Raw genomic sequence first — 11,815 nt, 5'->3', positions numbered from 1 at the left:
ATGAAAAGTGGTGGTGATTACAGGGAACTGGAAAATGGCCAACATAGAGGGAAGGGAGAGAAAGAGTGGAAAACCAATTTAACTTCAATTTCTATAAAAATACTGGCACAACAAAGCTGTTTGTAAACATCTAAGAGATAGCCAGGAACACTGAGCAACACTCAGTTTGGATTTTTTGAGATCAAATCATTTTTAAACCAATCCAATGCTCTTATTTGGCAGCATAAATAGGAGAAGAGCAATAGAGATCATACCTCAACTTCAGCAACTTTATCTTTTCACAACAAGGTGAAGCAGTCTAGGTGAAACTGCTATTGAACATGCAAAAAAATCCAAGAAAAAAATGTATTTGTGGAGTAGTAAAAAACAGAAGGAGGTATATAACAGGAAAAAATCTTCAAGGTTCTGACTGGGATGTCACACTATGCAATATTTTCCTTAACAATTTGTATGACACTGTAACCTTTATGTTTACATGTTCGCGCACACACCACCACAGAGGGAGGGGCTACCAGCACACCAGAAAACACAGGGCTAGAGTTCAAAATCATCCTGGCAAATGATAGAAGTGGTCTGAAAAAAAAAAAAAAAAAGGATGCAAATGAGCTTTTGTCCTTACAGATATCAAGATCAGGGAGGAACAACAACTGCACCATTACAAACCAGGAACAACAGACTGGGTGGCAGCTCTGAAGAGAAGGACTTGAAGGTTGGAGTGGATATGCAGTTAGATGTGAATCAACAAGGTTACACTGAAAACAGCAAACACCATGCTGAGGCATGCAAAGAGCACCATCATATTTAAGACGTGTGAAGAAAGCCTTCTGCTCCATTTGCTGCTGGTAAAGGCTTTGCTGGAGGGCTCTTTTCTGGTTTGGCCACTATATGTCAGGAGAAGTTAGATGAATGGGAAAGAGAGCAGAACAAACAAACAAACAGCAACAACAACAATAATAATAATAATTAAAAAAAAAAAAAACAGCAGACTACCATCAGAGAGATACGACACATGGCTTGTGTAGAAAAAGACCAGGGAAGACCAGGGAAGAGAATATGGAAAAGTGGCACTACTGTGGTTTCAAACATGTAAGAAGCATCTGCAAATACAAAGGGAATAAACTCTTTCTGATGACCGCAGTGGGTAGGAGATGAAAACTGCCACAGATTGAATTAAAGGGAATTCACTTCAGACGAGAGGACAGCTTTCCTATACAACATGTGCCAAGGTAGTCAGTAGAATCATCACTGGAGTATTTTAAGAATAAGATAGAGAAGTTTTTACTTGAGTTGATGCGACGTAGTCATTGAGGGACAGACTAGATCACTGGCTGGGGTCCCTCACAGTCTTTGTAGGTCAAAGAGTTTTGGGATTTTCTCCCATTTCTGGCAGGACAATGTGATTTTGGCCAGATCAATACATTTCTCTACTTATCAGTGTTCCCATATGCAAATACACAGAAACAAAATATTCTTCCCTTTAAAGGAAAAAAACAAATGCTCCTAGAAGGTCTGTCTGATTATAGATCTGCTGGGATGGTGCTGACTTCTGAAAAGAGGAGGCAATCTGCCCTACTCTATGTGGAGATCATGTAGATCAAGGTCCTCCAACTCATTTTGTATATCTGCAATAATCATAAAAGAAAAGCTTTGCAACCTAAACAATTGTCTGTCATAAAGCCTCATTTCCTGGGAGACTGAGCAAACATAGTTCCTATAAAAATTTCACCATTTGCAGCAAAACAAGAAGAGTTTCAAGACTGCAGGAGTGTACAGAAGTAACAGAGCATCAGCATCTCTTTAACTTTGAACCTGCATCCAACCACTTCTTGCTTAAAGGACAAAAACAAAATGTGTGTAAACACAATGAAAGGAGGATTGTTTATGTGCCACCCCCATACCAGCAACCATGAACTCTGGCTGATTTTGCTTATCATCCATTAAGGGAAATGGCTATAGGTCATCTCTGTGATTACCTAACACTCAGGAGAAGCAATAAAGCTCAGCTGGAGTTGTCACACTGCAGCAAAAAAGGAAAGCAAGCCCAACTCTCGTTTTTGTTTTTCACTACATTACTTCAGTTAACATAGTGCACTGTTAACATTAACTCCTGGCCATATATTGCTTTATAGATAGACAATCAATACTGCAACTGAAATATGATTTTGTTAAAACGTCTAGGGGACTGTATGCATTTAGCTTTCACACTATTTTCAGAAAATGAACATCAATATAAAAATAATGAGCCTCATAAAATAAAGCCTAGTTCATGTGGCTGAGCTGGCTTTTAAGAAAGGGGACAGAGATTTATACTAAAGGCATCACAAAGGAAACAGCTTAGAACAACATTCAGCATCTCTTTCAACCCCAAACGAAGGACGTTCAAGGCCAGCACTGAAACACAGTTTGCCTTTGCTCAGTAGGGCATGTGCTGTGATGGCAACACTTGGCAGCAGCTCTTGGATACACCAGCAAGAGGAAACTGCAGCAGGGCCTTTGACAGGAATACAAAATCACCTCGTATTTAGAGATCATTGAAATAAGTCACAAGCCTCATTTTTTTAGTCGAGCTACTTCTGCTTATGAAAGAACACAAGAAATTAAGCATAGTTCCTCCTAGTGACTGTAGGGCCACCAAAGAGGACAGGAAAGTCCAAGGGACAGTAAGGGTACTGGTACTGGTGGTGGCGATGCAGGGAAAGTCCTGCTCCTCCTAAGAGAACCAGAGCATTGCACACCAATAGGACTGTTGTCTTATATGCTATATTAGTTTAATTTTCCTTGGGATGAAAATACTGTGGGTAGAATTGGGGTTGAAACAGGGAAAAAAGGCACATTCCAACTCTTTGACAGCTACATGATGTAGCATAAACCTTCACATGCTGTACCTCAAAAAATAAGGATTGTGGATCCTCACATGTGGCATGTGAGAGTGCCACATGCACAAGGCACAGCCTATGCTAAATAGTGCAAGACAGGAGCTATACATCAAAGCCAAGAGGAATTAGGACACGTACACTGAAAATGATTCCCCCCGCCCCTTCCCATCCCTATATTTGTCAGGATTTCCTAGTACTACTTTTGTTAGACCCTTCTGAAACATTCGTAGTGAATGAAGAGGTGACAGAGTTCTAGAAAGTAATGTTGAAAGGGAAGCCTGTAAAACAGCTGAATGACACTAACCTGAATCAAAGCTGACGGGGGACAGTTCACTTTAGGATCAGATCCCTTTTAATTCATTTAAAGCAAGTCTTCCTCTCACCCCTCCAGCATTTTCACGGGACGTCTACGTTCAGAAATGAAGGTACCAAAACTCTTTGCCAAGCCGTGAACAAATTTCTGCTCATGGCTTTCCCTTTCCACTCAAGGGACATCACAGACTATGGGATGTCCCCAAGGAAAAGACAATCAAGTGTGAAGTTCAGCTTTGACATTTCCACATTACACCTCTGTTCCAGCTAGCTCTGACCACATAGTGGTTGGTCACTGACATTGGCAGAACACCAGGAAGCACCACAAGAAGCTCTGCTCAGGATCAGGTCTAAATGTGTATCAGCCCACAAATGTTCCTCTTAGTACCAAAACTGGGATTAAACACACATCAAAATGAGCAAAAGGTACATTAGATCTGAATATCCTGAAGCAACTGACTGTACCTCATATATTGTTGAAGTTCACCAGAGATGCTTGGCTTTTCTTTTTCCTTTTGTGTGTGTGTGTGATATGAATTTATGGAAACTTTTCGTTTTGCTTAAAACCCAATAAAATATGAAGTGTTTAAAAAATTAGTTAATCATTTGGAGGTTTAAGTTAGGGATGTGCACAGACGGAACAACTTGCCACCCGCGTCAGGCAGGAGGAGGTGATTAAAAACCATCCCTTTTTGCAGGTGTTGTACAGTACCAACTGGTTTCTGCTTGCCTCAGGGAAAGTCCTTTCATCTATCACATGTTGTGTTATGGGTGGATTATGTCATATCAAATCCAATTACCTCATGTCATGTCAGTTCCTGACATAATGCAACAGAACATACTTGTGAGGTGCAGATCAATGTAGCACGAGGCATCCTAAATGTATGAAGGACGCAGTGTTGCTTGCACCCATAGGGTGGCTTTGGGTGCTAAAGTATCCTTTGGCAGTTATATTATTCTTGTCCTACGCAAGGGCAAATTCTTTCCTCACTACCTAAGTCTCAATAATCCCTGCATGGACTCAAAAGTTGTTCTGGGATAAATTTCTTCAGTCTGATGTAAAATGTGGGTAAGTCAGTCTGGCATCAAGCAGCCAAAGTTTCAGATCATAGAATCACGGAATGGTTTGGGTTTGAAGGAACCTCAAAGCCCATCTAATCCCAACCCGCTGCCGTGGGCAGGGCCCCCTCCCACCAGCCCAGGCTGCCCCCAGCCCCATCCAGCCTGGCCTTGGGCACTGGCAGGGATGGGGCAGCCACAGCTCCTCTGGGCAGCCTGGGCCAGGGCCTCAGCTCCCTCTGAGTGAAGAATTTCTTCATTAAATCTAATCAAAATCCACCCTCTTCTAGTTTAAAGCTGTTTCCCTGTGTCCTACCACCACACCCCCTGACCAAGAGTCCCTCCCCAGCTCTCCTGCAGCCCCCTTTAGGCCCTGGCAGGCCGCTGTGAGGTCTCCCCGGAGCCTTCTCCTCTCCAGGCTGAACAACCCCAACTCCCTCAGCCTGGCTCCACAGCAGAGGTGCTCCAGCCTCTGAGCATCCTCGTGGCCTCCTCTGGACCCACTCCAACAGGTCCCCGTCCTTCTGGTGCTGGGGCCCAGAGCTGAGCACAGGCTCCAGGTGGGGTCTCATGAGAGCAGAGCAGAGGGGGACAATCCCCTCCCTGCCCTGCTGCCCACACTGCTGTTGGTGCAGCCCAGGACACGGTTGGCTTTCTGGGCTGCAGGTGCACATTGCTTGGTCATGTCGAGCTTCTCATCCACCAGCACCCCTAGGTCCTTCTCCTCAGGGCTGCTCTCAGTCCACTCTCCACCCAGCCTGTATTTGGGCTTGGGATTGCCCCAGCCCAGATGAAACATTTCAAAACCTCCAAATGATGTGTTATGAGATATGGACAAAGCTTGAGTGCCTTACATGAAAGGCAGACCTATTTGATCTGCGGAATGGTCCTGACTTGAGAAGAAAAAGAAGCTCTTAAATTCAGCCTGGTTGGACTTTGGGAAACAAGAAAAACATCAGGACTGAATAATCAAACATCACCTCCTAATCCATTTGGAGAAGCAGCAGAAGTCCTACTCCCACTTCAAAATTTTCAATGCATTGCACACCACAGGCACAAGGAGAAACAGCGACGGGTGCAGAGATAAAGACGAAGGGAGGCTGCAGAAAGGCTACTGCAGGCTGAAGAAAGCACAGAAACACAGGCATGCGTATCTCCTTCAACAGGCCACACAAGCAGCAGCCCAGAGCCTGATTAAATCGAGGAGGCTGGGCTGCCTGTTTTATATTTGTTTACATGTTTCCTTTCCTTTTTTCATTTGTCCCAGAAAGGCAAGCTCCCAGGGAAGGAATTTAATCACTATCCTCTCTCATTTAAGAGTGTGTCTGAAAGCAGCTCCTGAGAGGATGACAGGACTGCTATCCTTTCCTGCTGTGAGCACAGGGAATGGTTTCCCTTTAATCCTCAGTCCTGCGACTCTGTAATGCATTCTCCACCAGCTGCACGGATGACTGTGAACATGAGGCACTACCTCTTCCAACTTCCAGCTCAAAATTTACCTTTTTTTTTTTTCTGGATTTGAAGTCAGCCACTTTCTGTGCCCTTTCCCAACACAAAAAGGTGTTAGCTAAGCATGACTGTACGGACCCTGGTTTGAGCAGGCTCTGATTTAACACACGTTCCTCACTTTCCCCTGTCACCTCCCAGAGCTGGGTCCAGGGCTCACGTTGCTGCCTACTTGCAAGCTGGCAGGAGTCCCTGGATCCTGGCCAGCCCAGCTGCATGGAGTCTGGGGCTCTGCTGGAGTTTGTAGGACATTTGTGATCTTCATGCTAAAACCTAAAGGATCAGCTATTGGCTCATGTGAGATTGCAGTGGCAGGAAAGTAATGCTACAGGCAGGGGTATGGTAGAGAAAAGCAGGCACCATGATTGGAGTAATCAAAAGGAGCTTTCTCCCCATCTGTTTGATATTTTCTTTCAATGTTCTTTAATACTTTTGATACGCTAGGATCCTTTTGTTTTACTCCAGTACCAGAGCTGACCTACTGGATCCTTCCCATTGCCCACATCAATAATTCCCACAAAAGTTACTCTGAAATTTCTGAAGGTTCCTCTGCTGGCATAGGGCACTGAGGGAAGAGCCCAGAGGTGCGACAACCCAAGGCTTGCCATGGAGGTTCTCCTGTCCAAGCTAGCAACCTTTTCCATGCCTTGCACTTCTTAAAAACTCCCTGGCATGAGAGATACAACTTTGTGTATTCTTGCAGTGTTAGTACAACATGTCCTAATTGCTCCTGATTTATTTCATAACATAAATATTAAGTAGCAGTGTTATGACCCTTTGTTGATAACAGCACCAGGGTGATGAGGATTTTGGCACAGGATGAGCAATGTGTGCTTGGAGATTTTCATTAGATCCCTGATACTCCAATTACCATAGAAATTGCCAGCTGAAGAAATATGATCATATTGAGGATTTGGATCCTTACCAAAGAGATCAAGTCTCCTTCCTATACCATACGTAGCTTATACACTCCTGTTCTGGCTGTTTTTACAACCATCACTAGCACAGTGTTGCTCTCCAGAGAGAGATATTAAGTCCCCCAGGTGAGGACAGCTCTGTTATCAAAACCATCCTGGATGGCCTACCCCAATCTGCTAGGTAAAATATGACTAAGCAGCTGAGCTGTGCATTGATGCCACCATGCAAAAGTTAATTAGAAGGCTACTTCCCATAGGTAGAACAAAGATGCTTGACTTTGCTGCTGCTTTGAAGTGCCTTGTGGCGTATGTCAGGTCCTGCACGTCATGCACAGCAGTTTTATGCAGATGCACAAGAGGGAATTCCTAAAGAGGAACAGTGAGCATGGGACTATGCCTGAATTAATTAATTAATTAATTTCCTTTGCACAGGTAAAGACCCTCTCAATTATTTTTCAAGATACCTGTGTGTCATCATGGTCTACACAGGGACACAAGGAAACAGTCTGAACGCAGAGGTTTACAAGACTTACCACCCCATAAGTCCTGTCCTCTCTGCCATACATTGGATTATTGCAGTCTTGGTAGCTTTGGTGAGCAGGATCCCAAATCAGTGGCCTTTATGGGAGAAGATGATCTGGAGGTGGAGCATAGGAGAGGTGGATATGGGTCGTGGCAGATCTAGGGATAATGGTCAGAATACAGTAAATTCTAAAGATTTATATATTTAGCCTGATATCCCAAACTCGTCTAACCTTGCTAATCTTGTGCATTTCCACACAAGGGGACCATGAATTAGGTGGAATAGTTTTACACACCTTTCAGTAGCAAAAGTTACTGTAATTAACAAAGTCTTTTCTTCCTAGTGGAACAGTGGGCAGCCAGACTATAGCGCTTTGACAGGTTCCATATAACATTAAAGCAAACAGTGAGATAATAGAAATCACATTTAACTGCCAATGAAGAAGAGAAAAGCCCAACAGTTCTTATCTCAGCTTTATTAGTCCCTGTGCAATGCTGTTAGCTTTTACTGTTGTTGATGCACCCAGTGTCCATTCCCATAATTTGTGCTGCATTACTTATCACCTGGATGGGAACGTGAGAAGAATCTAGGTGTGTCTGAGGAGCAGAAATTAAAGCAATGGGAGAGAGAGAACATCACAGCACAAAAGCTTTTCCTTTGCATTAGAGCTAGACTAAAATGAAGCTAGTGGTATGCTTACATGGAAGGCACGGTCCCTCACACTTGACTTTGGGTACAAATCTAATCTATATATGTGTTCCCCTTCCTATGAACAAAAAAACTCTCAATTATAATCTTCACAGACAGCCTCCTAATACTCACCTACACTCCAAATTCCTGACATATCAAGAAAATCACAGAGTTGTATTGCAACACCCTTTCCAGGCAAGAAGTCTCCAAGGTCCTGCCTTCAACAAGTGCTGTGAAATATATCGAAAATCCTCCAGAAAGCACTGAATGCACTATCCCAGAGTCAGAAGCCATTGGTGCACCTTTGGAAGAGTGCTAAATAGTCCTGAGAAATTGGACTTGTTAGGTTGGGCACAGCACCTGACTAACCTGTCCTTGGATTCCAGCTGGATCCCAAAGGCTGTCCAGTTGTTGAATTGCCCTGCATATATCAGGCCGTGCCATTCTGGTCCAATGTAAAAATCAACCAGGGGAACATGGACAGGCAGAAAGAAAGGGACAAATACACATGAAACTGCAAGATGAGAGTCTTCTGTCACTGCAGAGTCACAAGTACCATAAGGGGAACTGGAATAAATTTGAGCCCTCACGTAACAAAATCCATCAAACCCACCACATCAGAGTGATCAGCAGGACATTTAGAATAAAGATAATCCTGCCCATCTAAGACAGGGCTGGTACCTCTCCACAAGACTTCCTTCAGCCTCCACAGTAACAGGCTTAGTTCAAACAGCAATCTTGCTGATGATCTCCTGAGGTGTCCCAGCTGATGGACTCATTTCCATTTAGATGTCAGAGCAGCAAAGCATCTATGAACTTCATAATCTTGATCATCTTCAGCCCAGGGAGCCAGAGGCAATTGTGTTTCCATTCAAGCAAGAAAAACACTTGAAACACCAACATGGGTAGAAACACTTAACTCTTTAAAAATCTCAGCCGACGGCAGCTGTCATGTTTCAAACATGATCACTCTGGTTTTAGAAACAATAGGTCGAAAGGTACAATTTTAAATTTAGGAACAATAGGAAGTGCTTATGGACTGACCCAGGCAACCTTTAATTTCATACATGTAAGACGTGGAATAGGAAAAAAAAAAAAAAAAGAAGACTGTGAAGGAGTACACTTGAAAGCCCTGGTCAACCCAAGAAGCTCCGTTATCCTCCCATGTCATGGAGGCCTTTCCACTTCCCCACCTCTCTGAGGGCCATGTGCCAGGACTTCTTTTTTTTTTTCTTTTTTTTTTTCTTTTTTTTTCTTTTTTTTTTCTTTTTTTTCTTTTTTTTTTTTCATAAAAAGTCATGAGAAGCAAAGCAGTTGTGTCATTGCATCTCATGGCATGTCACACCAGCCGTTACCACTGAGGCGGCTGAAGCTGCTTGAAGCTTAAGTAAATCCATGCCTGGAGCCCAGGGCCTCACGACATACTAGGGATCCTCACCTAAACACAATCCCAGTAACATATCTCGTTCACATACAAATAAGAACTAGAGCATCTATATGACTTGCCCTTAGAGTGCAACCTAGGGCCAGGATTTGAACCCTTGGACGTGCTCTTTCACCATGGGGTCCTCCTGCCTGCCTGGCTCTCCCTTACCCACAAATGCTACAACCCACCCAGTTCAGATGGATTTTGAGCCTTGATGCCTCACAGCAGGATCAAGGATTCAGTTTCCTGGATTAGCAAAGAGAGCAGTACAGGTCACCATGCACATCAGTGAGTACAGCCCTGGCATGTCATCCTGGGGAACTTTTCCTGACACGGCTGTCAGAGGAACTCCTAGAAGCCTGAAGAGTCAATCTGCACAGCATCTACATGCATATTTTTGGTACCAAATAAAGGTCTGATTTGCACATAGGTAGAGCTGTCTCAGCTCTCATTAGTGTTCATGGTCTTTGTTGCAGGGGTGCTCACATGGCTGATTTCCATCTCCAAGTTTACAATTTTGGCTGCTTAGCTTTAGAAGTTGCAGTAAAGTGGGATGCATCAACACAAGGCTGCTTTACCAGCCTTATCTCAGCACCTCTTCTATTCTACCACTACAGCTGGGCCAGAGAGCAACTTGTCATTTAGTGTTGTGCCTAGGCATTTTGAACAGTTACCTCCAGGTTAGCAGGAGTGTACCAGCTTCGTATTGATCACTTGTCAAATATCATGCACATGGATCTGAGGCTGGTTAAGAACCATTTCCTCTAAAAGTCAATATTTATTCATTAACAACCTTTTAGCTGGTTAATTGAAAGTGACAGGATGCATTTTGCCTAACAGATTGCATTTTACTGAGTAATTTCTAATTTACAGTAAATATGATTGAAAATAAAAGTTCATTCCTGCTATCAGTTTAAAAATGGTTTGTGCTTCCAACAATTGTACCATAGGGAGCTGCTCGGCACTGATTTATTTGTGCATGCGTGTGTGTGTGCATGTTTTTTGAATTGCAGTAACTTAGCCGAGTTTGTCTCTTAATTCTGGGTATCACAGCAAAGGGACCTTGTGGTGAAGGTGACGGCAAATTGTGTTAAAGAGTGATTATTCTACTATTTCACCTTCTGGCTCTTTTTTAAGCAGGATTAGATTTTTTTTTTCCTCTCCCTCCCTCTGGCATCTCTTACACATTTAAAAACCTAAGCACCTAGGGTTAATATGCTCCAGATAATAGTATAACAGAGATTTAAAAAACAAGTCAGACGCAGAGAACTTTGAACAACACTACTTGCATTGTGGAAATACTTATAAATGGGCACAGAAAGGAATAATAGGTGCAAAGAGATTTTATTGCCTCAGTAACAAAAGCACTCAGCTTGTTAGCATGCCTTCCCCTCAGCTCCTCTCACTCTTACAGGTGAAGAGTACTATCCCTTTCACTTGAAGTGTGTATTGCAGAGCAGATGAGAGCCTGAGGCCTCCCAGACTGTGTTCCCAGCTCAGCCAGGGTGTGGGAGCTGCTCTGAAGATAGCCGCAGGATCTCCTTTGTGTTGTGGTCCAGCAAGGTTATGTCCAGCATGCTTCATTTCCAAATAAAATAACAAGCATGGGTGTCCCTTCCACCCATCTTGTAAACTTATCCACAGTTTTGAATGTTCAGTGGGGTATGTTTTGTTCATGTATCAAGGAAAAAGAAAGCATCCAGAGCTCGAACTGAGGAAACAAGCCCACAGACAGGACAGGCATCAGATGAGAGCCCGCTCGCTCCCCAGCCCCATTCACATGGAGGGGCAGGCAAGGTGCAGCCCCTCTGCCCTAATTTGAGTTCCCAAAAGTCAGACATCTGAGACTTGCTCATCCTCAGCCTCTGTTATAGCCAGTGGTGAGATGGGAAGTGACCTCATCCTAAAATAAGCATCCAGGAGAGGTCAGAAGAACTGCCCTCTAGAAAGGGGCGCTTTTCTCGCTGACAAAATGTGAAGAGATACTTTTGAGATTGTTCCCCTGAATAAAAAAGAACTGTGCAATCACTGACTTTAAACTTAAGCACCTCTAAACTTCTCCATCGGAAGCATATCTAAAGCAGATTAAATGACTCCTACTTTTAATTGATCAGTTATCCCACTGAAATCCTTTTGAACCTGCCTATAAATTTTTCAGCAGCTCCCATATGGGGCTGAGCTGCAGCAGTAGATGCTGTCCCCAGCTGATCGAGTGCGCAGATGTACTTCTGCCTACAGGTAGTTGGCAGATCAGTGCAACAAGAAGATTACACTTCTCACTGATATATTCCTCAGAGCCAGAGCCACGCTTTTGATCTCTGTAGGAATGGATAACGAACTATGAGAATAAGCCATGCACAACATTTAAGTACCAAACAGAATTGTTTTCCAGTTTAATTAATAACTGCTTTGTAGGGTGGAAGGAAGGTGTAATGTGATTACAGTAGCCTTAACATATCATCAGAGACTGCTTAGGAATTGCTTTTTGACAACTTTACCCAAGCTA

General features: G+C 43.5%; 1 long non-coding RNA gene across 1 annotated transcript in view; it reads right to left on the bottom strand.

The window, feature by feature from the left end:
• Positions 1–7,215: 7,215 nt before the first annotated feature.
• The window catches only part of LOC310894510, a 40,857-nt gene continuing 36,257 nt past the window's right edge, over positions 7,216–11,815 (bottom strand). Inside the window, exon 5 of the long non-coding RNA XR_014579971.1 lies at positions 7,216–7,351. This is a non-coding gene — a long non-coding RNA (uncharacterized lncRNA). The remainder of the gene's footprint in view (positions 7,352–11,815) is intronic.

Source organism: Anser anser, assembly GCF_964211835.1.
Source record: "Anser anser genome assembly, chromosome: 2".
Lineage (NCBI taxonomy): Eukaryota > Metazoa > Chordata > Aves > Anseriformes > Anatidae > Anser > Anser anser.
This window is presented reverse-complemented; position numbering and strand designations above follow the sequence as displayed.